The following is a 23,927-nucleotide window of genomic DNA, read 5'->3' as shown; positions in this document are numbered from 1 at the left end:
CCATCAGGGTGGATGAAAAGTTGTTCCCTCTGGGCATTCCCCTGCCTTCTTCCTGCTACCTTTAGTGCTAGTGAGTCACAGAACCAGGATAAGGTGGTTCAGGGGAGGTGAAGGCCACAGCTGTGGGGACAAGAACCAGAACTAATAGCAGACACAGGTGTCTATACCGTGTTCTCTCCCTAAGGCTCTTCAGCATGTTTGCCTAAGCCTGCACAGGTAACTACCACAGTCAAAGCTAAATGGCTGTACCCTCCATCCTGCAATGCCTATGAAGCCTCGACATGGCTCACCTTCTGTGAACTTGCAAACCAAAATTTTTCATTACACTTGGGAGGAGAGCTGACTGTATAATCCAGGCTGGCCTAGAATTCTCTATTTGGCCAGGCCACTCTTGAACCTAGACAATCTTTCTGTCCCAGCCTGCCCCAGCCTGTCCCAGCCTGCCCGGTACAGGGATGGGCCCAGGTGAATGACCATGTCTAGTTTGTCAACTCTGCTATATTTTCTTTAAACAAAATCTCAAATGCCCAGTTTTCAATGCACTTGCCTTGAGCTTTAGAACTCACGTGGTCCTCCAGTCCTACCACATACCTCCCTCCACTCAGGGGTGGCATGTGACTAGACTCGGGGTAATTAGGAAGGATTTCTCCTTCCAAAGGAGCGACGGGAACATCTGGCTCTGAAGGCACTGGGTAGGACTGGGTGTTTCTGTTCCCAATGTGTTTCCTGCCTGGAGTTAGGAAAGCTGCATCTGCCTGTGGAGGAGCTGGGGTTCTGGTGCCCATTGGATCCAAAAGCAATGCTGGGTCCTTGAAATCCAGGACCTCTACCTCTCCCACAGGTGGCCCCTCTTTGATTTGACGGACCAAAGAAACCGATTCTGTTTCCCGGTAGGATGGCCAGTTACCAGGGGCTGGGTGTGGCAAAGGAGAAGAGTGATCAGAATCTGGAGACATGGTGCCAACATCCACACAGCTTGGATTAGCCTTTGATTTGAAAGTCACATCAATACATCCATTGTGCTGTGGCCTTCCCGGGCCTCCCCAGGTTCAATTGGTGGGTATTCTACATCCTCTCCATTCTCATTGTAATAATTGAAACTGTCCTCAGTACAGATCTCCAAGGCTGCAGCATGGTTGAACGAGTGCTCCAGCACTGAGGAGCAGGCTGTGGAATGGGCACCTCTGACTGTGGCTGGCCAGACATTGTCCAGGGCCAGCCTGCTGCTGATGTGAAAAGCCCACACCCCAGGAATCCCCAGGTTGCTTAGTCTAAGAACAGAGGAAAGAGTGGATTATAACCAGTCCATTCATCCTCCTTCAGAATTTATTTTGAAATCAAAAGACTTTAACGATCAAAGTCAAACTTTGCCTGCTATGTCAAACAGAAGCAAAGCTTCTACGTAACTGAGAGAAATACCATACAGGAACTTTGTTATAAGCTGCCTTTTGTCTGGCATTGTGTATGGAACACTAAGTCATCAGGTTATATGTCTGCTCCAGAAGCCCAAATCAAATATTCTGTCAAAACCTGGCTGTCTTGAGAGCAAACATGGAATGCAAGAATATTTTATGCTTTCTCTACGTGAATGAAAACTTAAATCGCACTCAAGCTTACTTAAGCTTACAATCCCTAAAACACTTAAATAGTACTGATTTCTACAAGCCGTGCCTACACCAGTGCTTATCAGTCTTCACTGGGCTCTGCAAGATAGGGGTGGTAGCTGTGCTAGATCTTAGTGAGGAAAAAGTTGGCTTTGAGAGGTTAGTTAATCTTCAGATCATACAGCCAAAAGTTGGCAAAGCCAGGGCAAGAATTTCATGCTAACAAGAAACTTTGTCCTCCAAACATCTCTGTGTACTGTGATTCACATGGACTAATGTATTAATGACAGAGGATGATAGATCTATCAGTACTTTTAGTGACCAAGTCTAAAACAATTTTTGAGCAAAAGTTCAACATGGGTGAGATACAAATGTATTAATCAAAATGAGGCTCAGTATTTAGGAACAGATCTTCATTTTCTCTGTAGAGTAGACCATGAACCCCTCTTAGTTCCCAAGAATCTCTTTTCTCAGAGGAGTCTCACCAGATAGTCCCAGCTATCCTGAAACTCAAGATCTTCTGCTGGGATGTGGCACTACTCTTGCCAGCTCAGTCACCTACTATCTCAGTGTCAATGGCACACTTGCTGTGAAGAGGACAGCCATGTGTAAGACGACTCCTAACCCTAAGAGAAAGCTCGGGTTAGGAAAGCTCTGGAAGGCTGAAGGAACGCCCATTCAGAGCCTGTCCCACATGTGGCCCATATATATACACCCACCGAACTAGATAAGATGGATGAAACAAAGAAGTGCAGGCTGACAGGAACTGGATGTAGATCTCTCCTGAGAGACACAGCCAGAATATGGCAAATACATAGGTGAATGCCAGCAGCAAACCACTGAACCTAGAACGGGACCTCCCCATTGAAGGAATCAGAGAAAGGACTGAAAGAGCTTGAAGGGTCTTGAGACCCCATATGAACAAAAATGCCAACCAACCAGAGCTTCAGGTGACTAAGTCACTACCCAAAGACTGACCCTGGGCTCCAACTGCATAGGTAACAATGAATAGTCTAGTAAGGGCACCAGTGGAAGGTGAATCCCTTCATCCTGCCAAGACTGAACCTCCAGTGAACGTGATTGTTGGGTGGGAGAGTGGTAATGGGGGGAAGATGGGGAGGGGAACACCCATATAGAGTGCTAGGGGAAAGATGTTAGGGGGATGTTGGCCTGGAAACCAGGAAAGGGAATAACAATTGAAATGTAAATAAAAAACACCCAATTTAATACAGATGGAGACAAAAAAAAGACTCTGGAAAGCGGGACCTAGCCAATGATATCAATCCTGTGTTTGCACGAAATACCAAAGCTCAAATTCTCCCAAACTATGTAATTTCCTCAAAAGTCAACAATCAAGAATAAGAGGAAATGGCTAAAAAGAAGTATTAAGATCCACTGATTCATATAACGAGATCTTTGTTCCCTGGGGCAAGTATTCATCATTCTAGTCTAGGTTTCTACTGCAATAATGAAGAGAGCTGAGGTTTTCTTCAGTTCTCTTTCTCGCTCTCATTCTGTGCACTGTCCACTAGCCACTACGTCTACCCAAGTGTATTCATGATACTCTGCTGTACTGGCTGGATTTCGTCACCCTGATGCAGACCTGAGAAGAGACTGCCTCAATCACACAGGCCTGAAGGCAAGTCTGGGGGAGGGGCATTTTCTTGGTTAATGATTGGTGGGAGGAAGAGCAGTTCACTATGGGTGATACCACCCTAGGGCCATCTCTGGTTGTGTAAGAAATCAGGCTAAGTAACACAGAGGAACCAAGCCAATAATAATGTTCCTCCATGGCTTCTGCTCCAGTTCCTGCCTCCTTCTAGGTTCCTGTCTTGTTTTAGTTCCTGACTTGGCTCCTCTAATGCACTGTGTGACCCAGGACAGTAAACCAAATAAACCCTTTCCTCCCCAAGTCAGGTCAGTGTTTGTCCCTTCTGTGATTTGCTATATTCAATTGCTAAGGTTTCTTTTCATTTTTTTGAGACACAGTCGCATGTAGCTGAGGATAACCTTGAGCTTCTATTCCTCCTGCCTGCACCTCCCAAACACTGGGATACCAGCTGTGATACTAAACCCTGTTTGTGTGGTACCAAGGTCAAAACTCTGGGCTTTGTGTCCACAAGGCAAGTATCTACCAGCAGAGCTTCAACTCTTGCCCTCAGTTGGTGCTTATAGAAATTAGGGTTGCAAATAAAACATACCACAGAAGACAAAAGTCCAGGCTGATAAAATGACTCAGCAGGGAAAGCCACTTATCTACAAAAGCTGAGAGCTATACCCAGAATCCACGTGGCAGTGGGAGATCACAAACTCTGACAAACTGGATTCCGACCCAGACACCTCCCTACCAGCTGCCTCCAACCCCCAACTCCCACACAGTAATGTAATTTTAAAAACTGAAACCAATCAGTAAGAAGAGACCCTGGAGCCCCAGCCCATCCCACAGCAGGGTATTGCAGCTGGGAAACCTCTTGAGTTTGGAAGTGGACAGCTTCAAAGCTTCAAAGAGTAGGAAAATACAAATCATGCAAGAGTGGAGCTGAATAAATGCCTTCTAATGAGACATAAATCAATATCCTGGCGTTTGCCACAGTGCCTGGTGGGAATCTAAATTGTTAATTTACCCTCCACACTGAGGTCATTTTGAATGCTCACAGATAGAATTTGTCTCCTAGAAAGAAAAACTGTATCACAAAACAGAACAGCCATGCTGGCCTGCCTGTGACTAATTCTTTCCCAGGAACTACTCTCTTCTCTACCTGAATATGCATATGTTTCAGAAGAGGCCTGCAAACATGAATAATGTATGACCTCTGTTGGAGGAAGAGATTCCAGGACTAGGAAAATGTTCTTCTTCTGGAGGGGTACAGCAAAGCATCCAGAGGGAGCTAGGACCATGATCCTGAGCTACTTTAGTTTACAAATGTTGTCCTCAATGCTGGGCATGTGTGATGCAATGTTTCAACCCTTAAGACAATGATACTGACAGAATCTGGAGGAAAGAAGCCTAGGAGACAGTGTTAAGTATGGAAACACTGAATGGGAGGCAAAGCCCACGCTGAAAGGGGAGGTAGCAGAGTTGTCACTCAGAGTAGTGGTAGGGTAATTCTGACTTGCATTTTATGTTATTCCATTGTCTGTAGTCTGTCTCATTTTATTAAGCGTGAGGCACACCAAATCTGTCAATCACTCATGTCTCACGCTGCTCCTTTCTGGCACACGCCTGTGTCTCAAAAATCGTAGTATTTCAAGCACTCAGCCCTCCTTCCAAGGGGCTCTAGGTACAACCTGGGGAGAGAGAGTCTTTAAGCTAGAGGGTAAGAGATTAGAGGAGAAAGGATAGAGGCCAACTGCTAAGTCTGTTCTAGAGTCTAGACTACACAGCAGGTGAGATGGAGACCAAGACCCGGTATGGATCACAGAACAGGAGGGGACACTTGTATGTAGAGCCCTTGGAAATAGGGCTGAGTGCTTGAAATACTATGATTTTTAAAGGCAGGTCCCCTGGACACCAACAGCATCTGGGAAGGACCAAGAATCACAGAGTATTAGAATGAGAATTGGTACCTGCATAGCCATAAGAAGCTGCTGTGCGAGTGCATGTTTGTGCCCCTGTGTCCGTGCCTGTGTGTGTGTGCAAAAAGCCTGTGGAGAAAGTTGTGTTTCCCTACTAGAGCCATAAAGGCCTTCATACACGTGCTCACACACATGCATGCGCAGGCACATGCACACACACACACACACACACACACACACACACACACACACACAAACACTGTCATCCATTCACTCCGGTTCTTCACTGTCTCCTTTGATGCTTTCCAGAAATATCAAAATTGCGGGACAGGGGCAGAATGAGCTGTAACCAGAGTGACTGATAAAATGAACCAAAATACAAACAACCAGGTAACATGAAATCCAAGTAAGAAACACCCTATCTACTCTGCATAAGAGATCACCCCTGTATCCATACTTCAGAGCTGTATTGACTATGGCTCAGCCATTTAACTCTGACATAAGCACCTTTCATAATTTCGGGAAGACTATTTGTAAAACTGGGAAGATAGTTATACTTACCGTCTATAAGTTGAGAGAGTTTTAATTAAGATAATATCTGCAAGTGTTTTATCACAATGCTCTGCAGATAAAGTGATCAGCAAATTTTTGCTCTGTCACTCTATCTGCCCACGATCTACTTTTAGTTTGACTGAGAAGCAACTATGGGAAGCCACAAAGTAACTCCTGTGGGCTAAGCTGGTATTGCAGAATGCAAAGACAAAAGAGCCCACCTGAAGTCAATAGTCTCATATGAGCACCAACTGGACAGACACTTGTAGAATAGCTTACTGCAGCACTAGCAGAATAACCCACTGGGGAGACTAAGAAATGGATTTGTCTCTGGCAACGCTGTGGGTAAACCAATCAGCATGATTTCAGGTGATGATGCCAGGAGAAACCTGAGACGACTAAAAGCCTTATCTACCTCTCCCCCATTATAGTACTCATAATTTAATCCTTAACAATACCTGTTTGAAAGACTGAATCATGATGCCTCCTCTCCAGAAATCATTAACCTGAAAAGCTTCCACTGAGGCAGTTAGTTATGACTGGATATTTTTGTGTAGCTCCAAGAACAATGTATTTCACAGCAAGCCCCAGTATTTCTGAAAAACATATAATCACTGCTTTTTCTGGTTTCTATGCCTGACAGATAGTGCAGGAAAAAGAACGAATCTTTTACATCTTGGAGAGCCTGAAGCTCCAGAGGTCCAGCTTAGCTCTTGGTTTTGAACAAGCGCCTTTCTTAGAAGCCACCAAAGGTTATTATCAAATGGTTTCTGGCCACTAGAGATAGTGTCCCTCCTAATGTCCTTCCAGTGCATAGCACAGTCACACACTCCACATTACTCACGGGTAGAGAGTCTTCACCGACTGCTCACTGTTTGTCAGGCTGAAATACAGGGCTTTTCTCTTCAGGTAATCTGCTTCCCCTTGGCAGAAGCCACCTTCGCAGGAAGCTGCAGCTGGACAATGTAGGATTCTTTGGGGCGAGTTCCAAAAACTGAAGACCATTGGCAGGATAGAGAAAGAGGGCATAGGAATCACATTCATCGGATGCCAGAACGGCCTGGAGAGTGTTCAGCTGTGGACAAAAAGGAATTGCAGACACCCTTAAATAAAGAAATAAACAAAAGAAGAAAATCAGAACACAGGTAAGGTATTCCAACAAGGGGGCGGAGGCCAGATCCTTTTTAGGATTTCCCCATGTTGGTTTTGAACATAATCTCCTTTAGAATCCCCTCTTCAAATTACAAATATAATTTTGTAAACCATGTGTTATTTTTTTAAATCTTTTCTACTAATTTAGAACAATAGTTAAATAATGCATAAATGAAACACTGGTTTAAAATCTTTAGGATTGCAGAGAAGAGGATGAAGAAGAACTAACTAACACTAAGGATATTTGAAAAAGCCATATGAAGGGCCAGAGAGACGGACAGTTAAGGGCACAGGCTGCTCTTCCAGAGGTCCTGGGTTCAATTCCCAGCGCCTACTCACCCATGGTAACTCACCCCTGCTTGTAACTTCAGTTCCAGGACTTCTGACAGCCTCACACAGACATACAAGTAGGTAAAACATCCACGAACATTAAAATACAAAAGCCATATGAAAAGCTACTTGCCAACTTACAACAAACGTTTAAAGGGAATTGACTTATAAGGTGGGTCATTCTCCTTCCATTGGCTACAAGTTCTCAAAAAGGACAGAGCCAGATGTAGGACACCTCGCTCTCAAGTTGGTCGAGGATGTCACAGAGATGATACCAGAGTTGTCAATTCTCATTGCTCAGGGCTACCCATCAGAATGTGATGGTAAGATCCTATAGCAGATGACACCACACAAGTAGGTCAAAGAACTTGAAAAAAATCACACAGACCTGCCTGCACAGTACTTAGCAGGAAGCTTCCACCCTTGCTAGCTACCCTTTATGATGCTAGAAGATGCTATGCAGACTATTCTCACTCCACTGTGACTACTCAGGGCTATATAACAAAAGCCCTGGCAGGATGTCCTCATGGGTATGCCATGAATGGCAGGAATGTTATGAGGATCACCAATCACTTTCTGGGTGGATTGAAGGTCTGCACTACAAGAGGAAACTTTTGCCTGGCATTGTAAATCTGGTCAAGAAACCATGGCGGAGAGGCTCATAAACCCTGGGAGTGAACCATAACTACTATTTTCTTAAATGGATATATAGTATCAAACTATATCAGTTACAAGCTCATAGATTAACACAGCTCTCGGTGGTCATTGGGGGAGGATCTTCATACAGTGGATGGTAGTTAATACACATTCATAACTAGTCCGAACTCTCTGTGGAGAGCTCAGCCACAGATGCTCCCACCATATCAAATTCCCTCAACGCTCAGGGAATATTGGAAAGAAAAGAGGTGGAAAGAGTTTAAGAGCCAAAGGTCGGAAGGAATTGGGTCAAAACAATGACATGTGCACATGATATGGTCGTTGAACTCCCAAACTCAGTGCAGTTCGTGTCCAGCAGAAGAGCCAACCACTCAAGATTCCAGCATGGATGTGGTAGGGCAGTGAAGCCCCTGCCTGCAGCTGAGAAGATTCTGACAGTTGAGAACTGCTAGGGGAGGGTTTTCTTTAGGGGTGTGGTCCCTAGTGAGTGGACCATGCTGCAGTGGTGGCCCCTAACTCATGAGTAGGCTTCACTGTATTCAAGGGATTCTTAGAACAAATACAGGCGGTGAAGTGGATATACTGAAATATACTATATCAATGTATGAAATTCTCAACAAGTAACATTAAAACACTGTATTTAAAAGTGATAAGGTTGTAAGCTTCTCTACTCCAAACTCTTTTGAGAGTTCTGGACAAGGAACAAAATTGACTTGCTCATTCCTATACCCTCAGTTTTTATTTTGTGTCTCAATGGCTTTCACATCCACATATCATATTAGCATCCATGCATGCACCAACCCATGCATCCATCCATCTATGCATCCATCCATCCGTGCATCCAACCATCCATGCATCCATCAATCTATGCATCCATCTATCATCCATGCATCCAACATCCACGCATCCATCCATTTATGCATCCATCTAGCAGGCATCCAGCAAGCCATGCATCCATCCATCTATGAATTGATCCATCCATCCATCTATGCATCCAGCCAGCATGCATCCAGTCAGCCAGCTATGCATCCATCCATCCATCCATGCATCCAACTTCCATGCATCCAGCAAGACATGCATCCATCCATCTATGCATCCACACATTGCCTACTGCAGGCAACACTCAGTCAGGAAGCAGCTGATCAAAAGGCATCCTTACTGATCTCACAGCCAAACTCTCTTTCCTCTTCAATCTCTTTACAACACGAGTTATCTTGTCACATTGCAGATGAAGAAAGAGACCCAGGGGCTTGCTTAAGGTCGGGCAATGATTAATGGTGGAAGCCAGCCAGACCCAACAGCTCATCCCCTACAATAGACAGTCATCTGAACTCTACTAAACAAGCCATTCCAGGACACATGCTCTGATCTAATCTCCCTTCCCTGGCTCAGCTCCACTAAGCCCTCCACACAGTGTTTAAGGGTCCCCACTCCTACTAAGTGCTTTGATGCTGTGTTCATATTTCCCTGCACCAAGAAAATCCTAACCAGCAAGCACTGCCTCCTGGGGGTCGAGGACTGTGATTGCCTGCGGAACCCCTTCCATCCTTCAGCACCCACTTTCTTGGTTTTCCAGTATGTATTTGGCTCCTGTTGGTTGTCTGGTTTGACTTTGGCCTCCACTCACTAAACCATCTGAATATTAATTCATCGGGGTTGGGTACCCGCTAAACCACACTATGTTTGATGCTGCAGTCAGGACAGAGACAAAAAACTATGCCCCAAGAGCCTGAATTATAGGAGAGGAAAACAGCCAGGAGTGGAATTTTAGGAGAGTGACTGGGGACAGGCATGGTGGCAGAGGCCACAGAAAAAGGAGAGTGTCCAGGACATCAGAGTGGGGGTGGGGTCGCATCACAGTGCCAGCCAATGAATGAAGATAAACACTGTGGGAGCCAAAGTAGACCTAGATGAGAGTTGGAGTCTGAATTAACACCAGGGTGACTGTGGAATTATTCCCTGATATTTCGTTTACTGAGTTTCAAAGGGATGTTTTCTGCCATTACCACCTTCTTCCACCAAAGAATTAGTTAAGGGATGCTCCACTGTCTTAGACGCTGTAGTTGGCTTCTCTCACTAGATCATATATGTTTTACAATTTAATAGGGAACTGGGGAGACATTTCTCTTACAAATACTCGCTTTATAAAGAAGGTGGATGACAAGAAGGAAAAGAAATCACTTATTGGTATCATTACCTCTTCATTTTGCTAAACAAGACAAACTGACACAGCAAGAACCTCAAAACTGAATACAAGGAATGAATGTGTCCTTGTGTTTTTTTCTGTCTTGTTCTAGAACATCTCAAATGTCACTTTTACCTTTCTGACACATAATGCTAAAGTACAGCTTTGAGGTTTGGGTAATAAGACAAAGAAATGCAGATATTAATATGGTTTCAAGAAAAAAAAATCTGTAGCTCCTCCGTATTCTCTAAATGGAAGAGTCTGCTTACCTTCCTTGTTTTGACCTCCCCAGAAAGGTCAAAACCTCTAAGTTTCCAACTCAGGTACACGCAGAACATGCGTTATCCATCACCAGTCAGGGTAGGGCCAGAGGCTGCCAAAGCTTTATTTCAGTCACAAGAAAGTTCAAGTAGGAGATGAAAAGCTGAACTAATAATCCCATCCTTAAATAACCAATTGTGGAGGCTCCTGATATGATGGCCACAATCAACATCACAAGATAAGGGAGAACCAAGGTTCTAAATTTAGAGAAATTCCCTATGATAAGGGCTGTCTACATGTGGAGATCAGAAGGCAGTGGGGAGGATCTGGGAAGAAGTGAGGAGGCTGTGATGGGAGAGCCTGACTTTTAACCTGGAAATGTGCACATGTAGTGCCTTACTTGTTCTATGTCATTTCTGTGTCACCTTTTGGCGAAGCACTCACTTCAGATGGCAAGTTTTTAATTTCCTCATCTCCACTAAAAGAGGCAAATAACAGAGGAGAAAACAAACAAAAACTTCCTTTTAATATAGTTTATGATCCCAAAGTACATTCCGGAAGAGTTGACCTGCTTGAAATCTGCCACACATGAACCCCTTGTCAGGGCTACAGACTTCCACACACAATCGCTAAGAGGCCACTTCATAGGCCCTGAAGAGCCCCTCCTTAAAGACACATTCTGTCTGACTCTTTTCCAAAGGTAAAGGCCCTCACATTCCCAGATACAAGTTTTCCAAGAGTCCTCCACATAGGTTCTGAAGGTAACCCCTCAGCTGCACTGCCAAAACCTGTACAAGAGTCATGGCTTCCCAACTTCCCCAAAGAGACAGAGAGAGTGCCAGCTAGGAGAGGAGCTCGCCACAGGGTGGGGAGCAGTGCAAAGAGGATCAGGTCAGAGTTGCCCAGCTGCAAGGTCTCCAGTTTCCTGTTCAAACAGAAAACAAGAAGGCTTCTCAAACATACCATCCAACAAGGGTAAAACATCAACCAGCAGAATGTCATCTTTACAACAAGGGATTTGTCTATCCAGCCTTACCAAAATGATAACAAAATAAGAAATGAGGTGATTCCTTCCTGGGGGACACAGTTCAATGCTCAGTCTTCCTTAAGGACACATTCTCTGGAGGTGTAAGGCCACTGATTCTGGCGTCCGATGTTTGGTGTTATATAACACAACCACCATTTTGTGTTATTTTTTCCCCATTCCCATGGGGACACTGATGTGCTAGGGATGTTCCAAATTCACCCCGGTACTGCAGAGTCAAGAGAATGCCTAATGCTTTCACAATGGCATAGTGTATCCTCCTTCATATGTAGTCTTCAAGGACACCTAAGCAGTTTTGTTCAACTCATTTTCATATATCTAGTTATTCTCTATCCTCTCTGTCTTCACTGACATGTGGTAAATTACACACATACCCTTTCTGTGGACTCTAGCTCCATAAATTAAAAGCTCCAGCTAAATCCAAAGTTCTTGATCAACCACCGTCACCTCTGCACCAACTCAACACCCACCATTCCATGTTAAAGCGTCCAGGGACCAGCTGTGATGCATACTATTAGCTGTCAATCTGACGGTATCTACAACCATCCAGGAAATAGTCACCAGGCATGTCTCTGATAAAGTATCTTGATTAGATTAATTAAGAAGGGAAGACCCACCCTAAATATAGACACCACAATTCCCTGAGCTCAGGCTTGCACTGCATACAAAGAAGAAAGAAAGCTTAGAAACAACACCCATCTTTCTCTGCTTCCTGACTACAGATACAATGTTTCCATCCTTTTCTGAAGCAACCTCCATGCTCCCATCCTTCTCCCAGGATGCAGCCCAGACTAAGGAAAGCTCTCCTACCACTCATACTCAGTTCCCATTCCTGTGGTCCTTCCAACCCAAATGAAATTCCTCATCAACAAAAACCTTCAACATACTATCTACCTCAGTTCTAGATAAGACCCTCCTCCCTGACACCAAAAACACACAGAGAAACAACGAAACAACAACAACAAAAAAAAAAAAACAAAAAACAAAACAAAACAAACAAACAAACAAAAACAGTACCCATCATTTCTCAGATCTTCTGGACATAACCTCTTTGCTCTATGAAGTGACAGTTTAAGAAATCTCAGATTAACTAAATGAACAAACACTTTATTTGTTCATTTTTTTTTAATGCAGTTGCACCATGCCATTCTTGCATGCCAGGTAGAACACTCTGTCAAACCCAATGTGAAAATCCTGGAGTGAATGAAGAGAGCAGAATCATTTCATACTGAAAAGATATTATTCCTCTGATGTCATTTCCAGTGCCTAATATTAATATTACTATACCAGATATAAGAAAAGTATGTAGAGCCTGCCCCACACGTGGCCCATACATATACAGCCACCCAATTAGACAAGATGGATGAAGCAAAGAAGTGTAGGCAGACAGGAGCTGGATGTAGATCTCTCCTGAGAGACACAGCCAGAATACAGCAAATACAAACGTGAATGCCAGCAGCAAAGCACTGAACTGAGAACAGGACCCCTGTTGAAGGAATCAGAGAAAGAACTGGAAGAGATTGAAGGGGCTCCAGACCCCATATAAACAACAATGCCAACCAACCAGAGCTTCCAGGGACTAAGCCACTACCTAAAGACTATACATGGACTGACCCTGGACTCTGACCTCATAGGTAGCATTGAATATCCTAGTAAGATCACCAGTGGAAGGGGAAGCCCTGGGTCCTGCTAAGACTGAACCCCCAGTGAACGTGATTGTTGGGGGGAGGGTGGCAATGGGGGGGAGGATGGGGAGTGGAACACCCATAAAGAAGGGGAGGGGGAGAGGTTAGGGGGATGTTGGCCCGTAAACCGGGAAAGGGAATAACACTCGAAATGTAAATAAGAAATACTCAAGTTAAGAAAAAAAAAATAAAGAAAAAATAAACAAAAAAAAAAAAAGAAGAAAAAGAAAACTATGTAGAAATCACAGAATCTTCCAGGCAAAGGAGATTGGTATGTGCCAAAATCTACCTCAAAAATAAAAAAAAAATCTATCAAAGCAAGAGTTCAATCCCAGGGCCTTCAAAGTATTCAGAAGAGCCTTCCACAGGAGTAATTGAAAACCCATCCTGTGCTCAAAACCTCATCGAACGGAACAAGTCCTGAAGCCCATTCAGCCTATGGCAATATCTGAAGAACAATATGGATGTTTGGAAAAGTTAAAAGACAAGAAAGCGACAGAATTTTCCCCACCAAATTCCCCTACAAAAAGATAAGAAAAATGAAGGGGAAAAAAACCCAAAACAGTAAGTTGGAAAACCCTCCATTTAAAAAGTACTTATAGAGAGGGCCAGAGAAGGCTCAAAAGGTAAATAAATCCCTTGCCTTGAAATCCGAGTTCAGTTCCAGGAACCCATGTAAAAGGAGAGAACTGGTACCGGGAGGATCTCCTCCCAATCTCTGCATGTGCACACATAAATCATACAAAACCACAAACCATACATGTCCTACACACATACCATACACACACCCCACATATATATCATGCACACACAAGTGGCCTCAATGCAGTATGCACATAACGTACAAACACCACACACTCACACACAACCTGCACACACCATATGCATATAAACACACCATACAGACACACACCAGCACACACATCATGAACATACACACATCATACACATAAACCATACACAGACACACACATCACACACACACACACATAAACAAACACACACATAATGCACAAATGCAGACATACACACACATCATGAACATGCAGACACACAATTTCATATACAGCATGAACATAGATTATTTACATACACACACAATACATAGACATACATATTCACATGTAGCACATAAACATATACATACACATACATGCACACACACACAGAGAATAAAATGAAATAAAAAAACCAAGTCCTTACATAAAGGAGTTCTACCACAAGATCGTTACATGGCAGCAACAACACATTGCCTTGGTTAATTCTCATGACAACCCCAAAAAGTCAGCACTAGCATGTCAATCTACAGCTTAGAAAATGAAGACTGAGGGCTTGTGTCTTCCAAGACCACTGCTGCAAGTGTTTTCTGCCTTGTGCCTGACTACACAAGTACCTGGAAGGTGTAATGAAAGAATTACTGTGCCTATGGGTATTGCTCATTCATGAAGGACTTACTTAGCTAACCTTCATGAGAACTTGTGTTCAAGTCCCAGAACTGCAAAATTGAAGGAAGAGCTGGGAAAATGTTTCAGTGTGAGGAGTTGCTATTCAAGCATGAGGACTTGAGTTTGATCCCTGGAATACACACTGAACAAAAACAGTCATGGTGTCTGTCAGTTCCAGATCTGTAGTCCCACAGGAAGGAAGGCAGCTCCTCGAGCCTCGTCACCCAGCAATCAATCCTAGACTGGGTCAGTGGGAGGTATGCCTGAAAATGATTTGAAAGGGAGCTGGATAGAGTGCTCAGCAGGTTAAAGGCGCTTACCTCAGAAGCCTGATAACCAGAGTTCAATTCCCAGACCCCATGAAGGTGGATTAGCAGAGAGCTGACTCTGAAGTTGTGCTGTGACTACCACAGTGTCAAAGCATGCACATGTACGCAGAACAAATAAATAATTTTTAAAAGGTGGAGAGTGCCTAAGGAATGGCACTCAAAGTTCTTCTCTGGTCTGCCCACACATGCATCTCCACACAAATGTGAGCCATGCATAAATGTCTGTGTGTGCCTTCATGTGTGCACACAGGCGCAGGCACACACACAGACACAGGTACAGCATGCACGGACACCAAAAGGAAACTGACAAAGACAGTTTCTAATGAAATATTGCTAATAAAATGAGAATCCTAAGTAGTAAACTCATCTCTCTGGGGCTGTAACCTTCATGTCAAATAAACACTAAAACACTTGGCACCCACCGCAGCCTCAAGACACCGGAGCGTCAGTGCAAATTCTTCCTGCTCTAATTTTTTTTTTTATTTGTTTGTTTTTTCTGTTGTAAGAGGCTAGCTATTCAGCTGAATTTTCCTTGGGAGCAACAGAACAGTAATTTCAAAGTGAGGTTATCATCAGAAGCATTCTTCACAGCAACTTCACTCCAGTTCACACTTCCTTTGAATATGGCTCCAAGAACTGTCCTAGCACCAAAGCTGCAATGAACACTAAAAAGCTAACCTTATTTATGAGATGTCTTCAGAAAAAGCGCAGCGATTGTTACTGTAACTCCTTATATGATTCGTGTACAGAAAATGGGTCTTGCCATAACAACAGATTCAGAGGAAATTCAAAAAATCATCAGATCTTACTACAAAACCTATATTCAACAAAACTTGAAAATCTTCAGGAAATGGACAATTTCCTAGACAGATACCAGGTACCGAAGTTAAATCAGGAACAGATAAACCAGTTAAACAACCCCATAACTCCTAAGGAAATAGAAGCAGTCATTAAAGGTCTCCCAACCAAAAAGAGCCCAGTTCCAGATGGGTTTAGTGCAGAATTCTATCAAACCTTCATAGAAGACCTCATACCAATATTATCCAAACTATTCCACAAAATTGAAACAGATGGATCACTACCGAATACCTTCTACGAAGCCACAATTACTCTTATACCTAAACCACACAAAGACACAACAAAGAAAGAGAACTTCAGACCAATTTCCCTTATGAATATCGACGCAAAAATACTCAACAAAATTCTGGCAAACCGAATCCAAGAGCACATCAAAACAATCATCCACCATGACCAAGTAGGCTTCATCCCAGGCATGCAGGGATGGTTTAATATACGGAAAACCATCAACGTGATCCATTATATAAACAAACTGAAAGAACAAAACCACATGATCATTTCATTAGATGCTGAGAAAGCATTTGACAAAATTCAACACCCCTTCATTATAAAAGTCCTGGAAAGAATAGGAATTCAAGGCCCATACCTGAACATGGTAAAAGCCATATACAGCAAACCAGTTGCTAACATTAAACTAAATGGAGAGAAACTTGAAGCAATCCCACTAAAATCAGGGACTAGACAAGGCTGCCCACTCTCTCCCTACTTATTCAATATAGTTCTTGAAGTTCTAGCCAGAGCAATCAGACAACAAAAGGATGTCAAGGGGATACAGATCGGAAAAGAAGAAGTCAAAATATCACTATTTGCAGATGATATGATAGTATATTTAAGTGATCCCAAAAGTTCCACCACAGAACTACTAAAGCTGATAAACAACTTCAGCAAAGTGGCTGGGTATAAAATTAACTCAAATAAATCAGTTGCCTTCCTCTATACAAAAGAGAAACAAGCCGAGAAAGAAATTAGGGAAACGACACCCTTCATAATAGACCCAAATAATATAAAGTACCTCGGAGTGACTTTAACAAAGCAAGTAAAAGATCTGTACAATAAGAACTTCAAGACACTGAAGAAGGAAATTGAAGAAGACCTCAGAAGATGGAAAGATCTCCCATGCTCATGGATTGGCAGGATTAATATAGTAAAAATGGCCATTTTACCAAAAGCAATCTACAGATTCAATGCAATCCCCATCAAAATACCAATCCAATTCTTCAAAGAGTTAGACAGAACAATTTGCAAATTCATCTGGAATAACAAAAAACCCAGGATAGCTAAAGCTATCCTCAACAATGAAAGGACTTCAGGGGGAATCACTATCCCTGAATTCAAGCAGTATTACAGAGCAATAGTGATAAAAACTGCATGGTATTGGTACAGAGACAGACAGATAGACCAATGGAATAGAATTGAAGACCCAGAAATGAACCCACACACATATGGTCACTTGATTTTTGACAAAGGAGCCAAAACCATCCAATGGAAAAAAGATAGCATTTTCAGCAAATGGTGCTGGTTCAACTGGAGGTCAACATGTAGAAGAATGCAGATCGATCCATGCTTATCACCCTGTACAAAGCTTAAGTCCAAGTGGATCAAGGACCTCCACATCAAAGCAGACACACTCAAACTAATAGAAGAAAAACTAGGGAAGCATCTGGAACACATGGGCACTGGAAAAAATTTCCTGAACAAAACACCAATGGCTTACGCTCTAAGAACAAGAATTGACAAATGGGATCTCATAAAACTGCAAAGCTTCTGTAAGGCAAAGGACACTGTGGTTAGGACAAAACGGCAACCAACAGATTGGGAAAAGATCTTTACCAATCCTACAACAGATAGAGGCCTTATATCCAAAATATACAAAGAACTCAAGAAGTTAGACCGCAGGGAAACAAATAACCCTATTAAAAAATGGGGCTCAGAGCTAAACAAAGAATTCACAGCTGAGGAATGCCGAATGGCTGAGAAACACCTAAAGAAATGTTCAACATCTTTAGTCATAAGGGAAATGCAAATCAAAACAACCCTGAGATTTCACCTCACACCAGTGAGAATGGCTAAGATCAAAAACTCAGGGGACAACAGATGCTGGCGAGGATGTGGAGAAAGAGGAACACTCCTCCATTGTTGGTGGGATTGCAAATGAAACTCAAGACAGATGATCAAAATGTGAATGCTTCACTCCTTCTTTAAAAGGGGAACAAGAATACCCTTGGCAGGGAAGAGAGAGGCAAAGATTAAAACAGAGACTGAAGGAACACCCATTCAGAGCCTGCCCCACATGTGGCCCATACATGTACAGCCACCCAATTAGACAAGATTGATGAAGCAAAGAAGTGCAGACCGACAGGAGCCAGATGTAGATCGCTCCTGAGAGACACAGCCAGAATACAGCAAATACAGAGGCGAATACCAGCAGCAAACCACTGAACTGAGAATAGGACCCCCGTTGAAGGAATCAGAGAAAGAACTGGAAGAGCTTGAAGGGGCTCGAGACCCCATATGTACAACAATGCCAAGCAACCAGAGCTTCCAGGGACTAAGCCACTACCTAAAGACTATACATGGACTGACCCTGGACTCTGACCTCATAGGTAGCAATGAATATCCTAGTAAGAGCACCAGTGGAAGGGGAAGCCCTGGGTCCTGCTAAGACTGAACCCCCAGTGAACTAGACTGTTGGGGGGAGGGGGACAATGGGGGGAGGGTGGGGAGGGGAACACCGATAAGAAAGGGGAGGGGGGAGGGGGATGTTTGCCCGGAAACTGGGAAAGGGAATAACACTAGAAATGTATATAAGAAATACTCAAGTTAATAATAAAAAAAAAAGACCTACCATGACTGCTCTCCAAAAGACCCAACAAGCAGCTGAAAGAGTTAGATGCAGATATTTGCACCCAACCAACGAACAGAAGCTGCTGACCCCTCTGGTTGAATTAGGAAAAGCTGGAGGAAGCTGAGGAGGAGGGCCACCCTGTAAGAGGACCAGCAGTCTCAATTAACCTGGAACCCCGGAGATTTCTCAGACATTGGTTCACCAACCAGGCAGCATACACCAGCTGAGATGTGGCCCCCAACACATGTACAGCAGAGGACTCTTGGATCTGGGTTCAGTCAGAGAAGATGAACCTAACCCTCAAGAGACTGGAGGCCCCAGGGAGTTTAGAGGTCGGGTGGGGTGGGTGGGATGGGGACATCCTCACGGGTTAGGGGAGTGAGGGTTGGGGAGGTGAGGTGGTATGGCATGTGGAACAGTTGGAGGGTGGGCCAGAAGGGGAATAAAATCTGGAGTGTGAAAATGAATGAATGAATGAATAAATAAATAGAGAAATGTGATTAGCCACAAAAAAAAAAAAAAAAAGAAAAAAGAAAATGGGTCTTGCATGAAAAGTGTAAGAAAGGGGAAAAGTATGTCTTCTAAGGTAACTTTGCCTCACTTAAGGCAGATTTGGAAATTATTTTCTCTTCTGTGATATAAACAGTAATTACTGTACTTATCCTGTGGGACTGTGTTGAGAAGACAGTATAAAACAGTCCTGCAAGAAGGTAAGGAGAGGGGGGCAGAGGCATGGCTCCCTGGTTGAGATAGATCATTGGCTCTTCCTCCAGAGGACCTATGTTCATTTCCCAACACTTACATGACAGCTCACAACTGTAGGTAATCCGGTCCAGGGTATTCCACGGGCACTGCATGCAACGGTGTGTAGGCATATGACCCATATGCATAAACACAATTTTAAAAATTTAAAGAGAAGTCTGATGGTGTGAACAAACAGACTATTTAACAGTTGTCTAAGTAGTTTACCCTTCGACCCTTACTAACTAAGTTCAACAGAAAGACTGTGGCTCAGCCTGCACTCTGGGTTCAGTTCCCATCAAATGGGTAGGTTGTGATGCTGCACACCCACTATCTCAGCACAGGTCAGTCAGGTCAAAGGATCAGAGATTCAAGATAATCGTCCATTATGAGGTTTGAGGCCAACCTGAGATGCATGGCGGGAGGGAGGGGATCAAAAGCAAAACAAAAGGAACAACATAAACGTCAGACTCCCCCAACTTCAAATTGTTCAAGGCTGCCTACTTCCAGGAACCAATTGCAGTCCTCAGACGGGACAACGTCTGTACCCTTGAGTGCTCCTGCATCAGATCCCAACACGCTGCTATTCTGAAAGACACTGTGCCTGCCATGCCCCTAGTACATTAACCTTCAGCACACAGGCTGATACATGCTCTGCCTTCTATCCTGGAGAAATTGCTTGCTCACTGAAACCTACCCAAATGGAATCCCTGAATCAGGATGGGTTAGGAGGAAGCTCTAGCTGGAGAGTCTACCATATTACCACAACAAAACGTTATCAATGGTGTTCCTACTAAATGAAAGAGAGGCCTTTCAGAGTAAGAGCATTCTGCTTAGAGTCTATGTCTATTTCAGTGCCGATATAAGGAAAATGTTTAAAAATAGTTTCTGAATCAACAAATATCAACTATGTTTAGATAGAGATTATATATAATATATATGACTCTGCATATATAACCCTAATCCTAACCCCTTACTCCTAACCCTAACCCCTAGCTCCTAACCCTAACCCTGTGACATAAAGTTTTTTAACATTACAGGAGAAGTTGGGAAGGCAGCACACCCTATGAAGTGCTTGCTGTGCGTGCATGAAGTCCTGATTTGAATGGCAGCACCCAGATGAAAAGAAGGTTGTGGCAGCACATTTGTAATCTCTGCTCTGGAGAGAAAAACAAGCAGATCCCTAGGGCTTACTGGCCAGCAAGCCTAGCCTAACTGGGGAGCCCCAGGTCCCAGAGAGACCCTGAGTAGAAAGACAAGATGGCTCCCAAGCAAAGACATTTAAAGTTGACCTCTGGTTCACACATGCATATGAACACATGTGCATGCACACCGACACTCTCACTCATAAATGAAAAATTTTAAAAAAAGACTGTAAGAAAATAGAAATATTAGAATTGGCAACCTAGTTGTTCGTATTAGAAAAGTTTATTTTTTTCCACTATAAGCTTGTTATACATGATATTAGATAAACGTTTTAAAAAGAATGTATAAATGAATGACTGAGCAAATGAAACTTAACAGTGGGGACTGTCTTCTCTAGCCCTCTAGTTGGCTGGCCTGCCCCAAGGAGGCAGTGTTTGAGTCGAAGGTATTCTGTTGAACTGTAATTGAGATGTCAAACCCAAGGCATTACAAGGCTAGTCAGTAAACAAAACTGGATGTTAACCTGTCAAGTAAGAAACTGTAGCTTCAAACAATGTTTATTTCTCCATCTCTGCTGGTGCAGGCTTTAGGAAAACATGTCTCTTCCTTCAAGTTCACAGAACAAACACGGCCACTGTCAGTGACAGGAACAATGGGCAAGCTCTTAGGGAAGACATCACTTCTGTAGCTCAGAGGCTCTAGGGGAGTTAAAGCAAACACAGATTTGCTCCAGGTCTATGGCATTTTACACCCAGGTGGAATTTCACAAGAGGACTCTGTCTCTACCTACACCAGGAATGAGGCCATTTACCCTCACCCTCCCATACCTGCTTCACATGTTGCCAAGACCAAAGCCAGAGCAGAGTTGGTGTTTTCTCCAGGGAGACTGCAAAGCAGGCTCCTGCAGACAGAAGTATGTAAACTGTTACGAAGGCAATGTGGAGAAAGCTACAAGGAACTTACTAAGAAGTTCATGGCATGCTTGCTCACTTTCCTGTGATGTCAGCTAAGGCTGTGCAGTGTTTTGACACTTTAAAAAGTGTTGGCTTTGAAGAGGTGGCTCAGCAGTTAGGAGCACCTTGTAGTCCTTTCAGCATGCTAGCTCAAATCTCTGTATCCATTCTCAGTCAAGCAGTTCACAACTGCCTGTATGTAACAACTCCAGCTTCAGGGGGCCCAAGCCCTCTTCTGGCCCTACCAACACAAGCAGACACAGAGAAAGACAAACATACACACACACACACACACACACACACACACACACACACACACACACACACGAATAAAAAACAAAACCTTATGGGGTTGGGGATTTAGCTCAGTGGTAGAGCGCTTGCCTAGCAAGCGCAAGGCCCTGGGTTCGGTACCCAGCTCCGAAAAAAAGAAAAAAAAAACCTTTATAAAGCATTTTATAGTATTGATTACAGTAAAAACGTCACGGGAGCAACCTTAATGACCACTAGGAAGGGTGAGATTTTATACGGTTGTAATAAATTTACAGAAATACACTGACCAGAGCATACTATACAGCAGAACAAGCAAGTGAATCAGAAATATGGGCACTGTGGACCCACTGTTGTCAACGGCAACAATATGCCAAAGAAATAGCTAGAAATGTACACACGAACCTACATGTTATTTTTGGTTTTTCCAGACAGGGTTTCTCTGTATTCTGTCCTGGAACTCACTTTGTAGACCAGGCTCGCCTAGAACTCACATAGATCTGTTTGCCTCTCTGACTCTGCTGGGATTGAAGGCGAGTGACACCACACCCAGCTCATACAAAAAAAAAAAAAAAAAAAAAAAAAAAAAAAAAAAAAAAAAAAGTTGTTCATTTTTAAATTTCCCAAATTTTTAATTTTTTCGATGAATATATCATTAGAAATATTTGTGTACTTATAGGTGATTCCAGAAAAAAGAAAAAAACCTGTAAAGTGCCTTAAGTTCCCTCAGGGTCTTGGGTACCTGCACCTTAGTCCCTTATTTTACTAAGCGATTTTCTTAGTGTTGAGGAGCAGAATCAAGGGAATGCCTCCTAGCCAATGCCTTAGTTTCCGGTTCAAGCCCAACCCTTCTGTTTCTTCAGCTGCAGAGTACCCCTCACTTACCTCTCCAGACCACGCAGCCCCAAGACTGTCCTCCTCCTAGGGGCCCACTTGCTCCCAGGTGGCCAGGAAGAAGTGGGTAGGGGGGAAGCTGGACCTGGTCAGCAGGAAGCCTGTGCACAGGTAGCAAGCAGCCAGACTCAGCACAGCCCAGGAGGTGTCCTCCATACAGGATTCGGCCACTGCTGTGACTCGAGTGGATGTCAGCCAGGAATGGGGCGATGGCTAGGAAGTCAGTAGGAAAATCATCAACGACATATTAAGCCTCCCGGGGTAAGTCCTGGGTGGAGATGATGCCATTGGTGCCCACCTACAATAAGACCACAGGGCGCTGAGACAGTTCAGCAGGTAAGGGCACTCTGCAGTCAAACCTGACGACTTGAGTTTTAGGACCTGACAGAAGGTGGGATAAAAAAAACCTGGTTGTTCTCTGCTCTTCACACGCATGAGGTGGCACGTGAATCCCGCCCCACATAAACGTTTTTAAAAGGGCAAAACAGTGGTCGCTCAAGTCCCAAGGGCAACCACCAGTCGAACGCACCTAAGGTCCGAGTTCTACTTGAGTCAAGAAGACTCCCTCCTCTTTGCAGGTTGAGACACATCCAGGGTAACAAACTCAACTTTGGCGACAGTCCTCAAGTGCACTGCGACCCACAGGTGCGGCCGCTCTCGAACCCGCTCATCTTTCTCCACCACTGCACACCTTGGGCGCCGTGTCCTTCATTAGATTGCTATGCCTGCATGCACAGCCTCCCACCGCCCCTAAACGCAAACCGCACTAGCCGCCTCAACTTCATCTTCCTGCCTCGGAAGTTGAAGTAGAGGGGGACGGTTCCAGCTCTCCCTTGAAATGATCCTTATTCCTCCACAGTAGGGATCAAGAAGCTGCAGCGCCGCTGCTAAGCCTGGTCCCCAGCGGCAATGACAGTTAAACATGGAGGTTAGTTGCTCCACACCCGGGGAAGAAACTACGACCCCACACCAAGCCGTGCACCTCTGGGAGCTGAACTTTTGTAGAGGTTGCTGAACTGGACACCATAGAAGCGTAGAGGTACTGCTAGCTTCACAGCCGCGGAACTTTCATCGTCGCCCTCCCGCGGCAGCCTGTCTCCCCGTAAGGAAAGAGCTCTTCAGGACACAGAGCCCTGGCTCCGGACAGTAGCACCAGCACCAGGAGCAGCGATAGCGGTGATGGCAGTGCCAGCCGCCTGGCTGTCAGGTCCCAAGACATGCTCACTCCTCCCTGGCTCTGCCCTACACACCTCGAGTCTCTGCAGGCCACAGTGCCCGCCAGACGCCCACACGGACCTTCAGTCCGCAATGTGGGCCCAACCACCACACTGATTGGCTACAGCTCTCGGCCACTGACCAATCAGCGAGTCTGAGAAAGTTTGCCAGCGGCCACTAAAACTGGTTCTCATTAGGTTTTCTAAGACTGCTGTAGTCTGGTAAGGTGAGACTGTTGGCCGGA

At 44.1% G+C, this 23,927-nt stretch overlaps 1 pseudogene across 1 annotated transcript; it reads right to left on the bottom strand.

Moving 5' to 3' along the window:
- Positions 1–422: 422 nt before the first annotated feature.
- Nid2-ps13 (nidogen 2, pseudogene 13) lies at positions 423–23,687 on the bottom strand (annotated as a pseudogene). The gene is made up of 4 exons (XR_015648421.1): positions 23,535–23,687; positions 22,460–22,766; positions 6,517–6,747; positions 423–1,271 (listed from the first exon to the last, which is right to left on the bottom strand). The product of XR_015648421.1 is annotated as a nidogen 2, pseudogene 13 (transcript).
- Positions 23,688–23,927: the final 240 nt, after the last annotated feature.

This window comes from Rattus norvegicus, chromosome 1, assembly GCF_021556685.1.
Source record: "Rattus norvegicus strain SHRSP/BbbUtx chromosome 1, alternate assembly SHRSP_T2T, whole genome shotgun sequence".
Lineage (NCBI taxonomy): Eukaryota > Metazoa > Chordata > Mammalia > Rodentia > Muridae > Rattus > Rattus norvegicus.
This window is presented reverse-complemented; position numbering and strand designations above follow the sequence as displayed.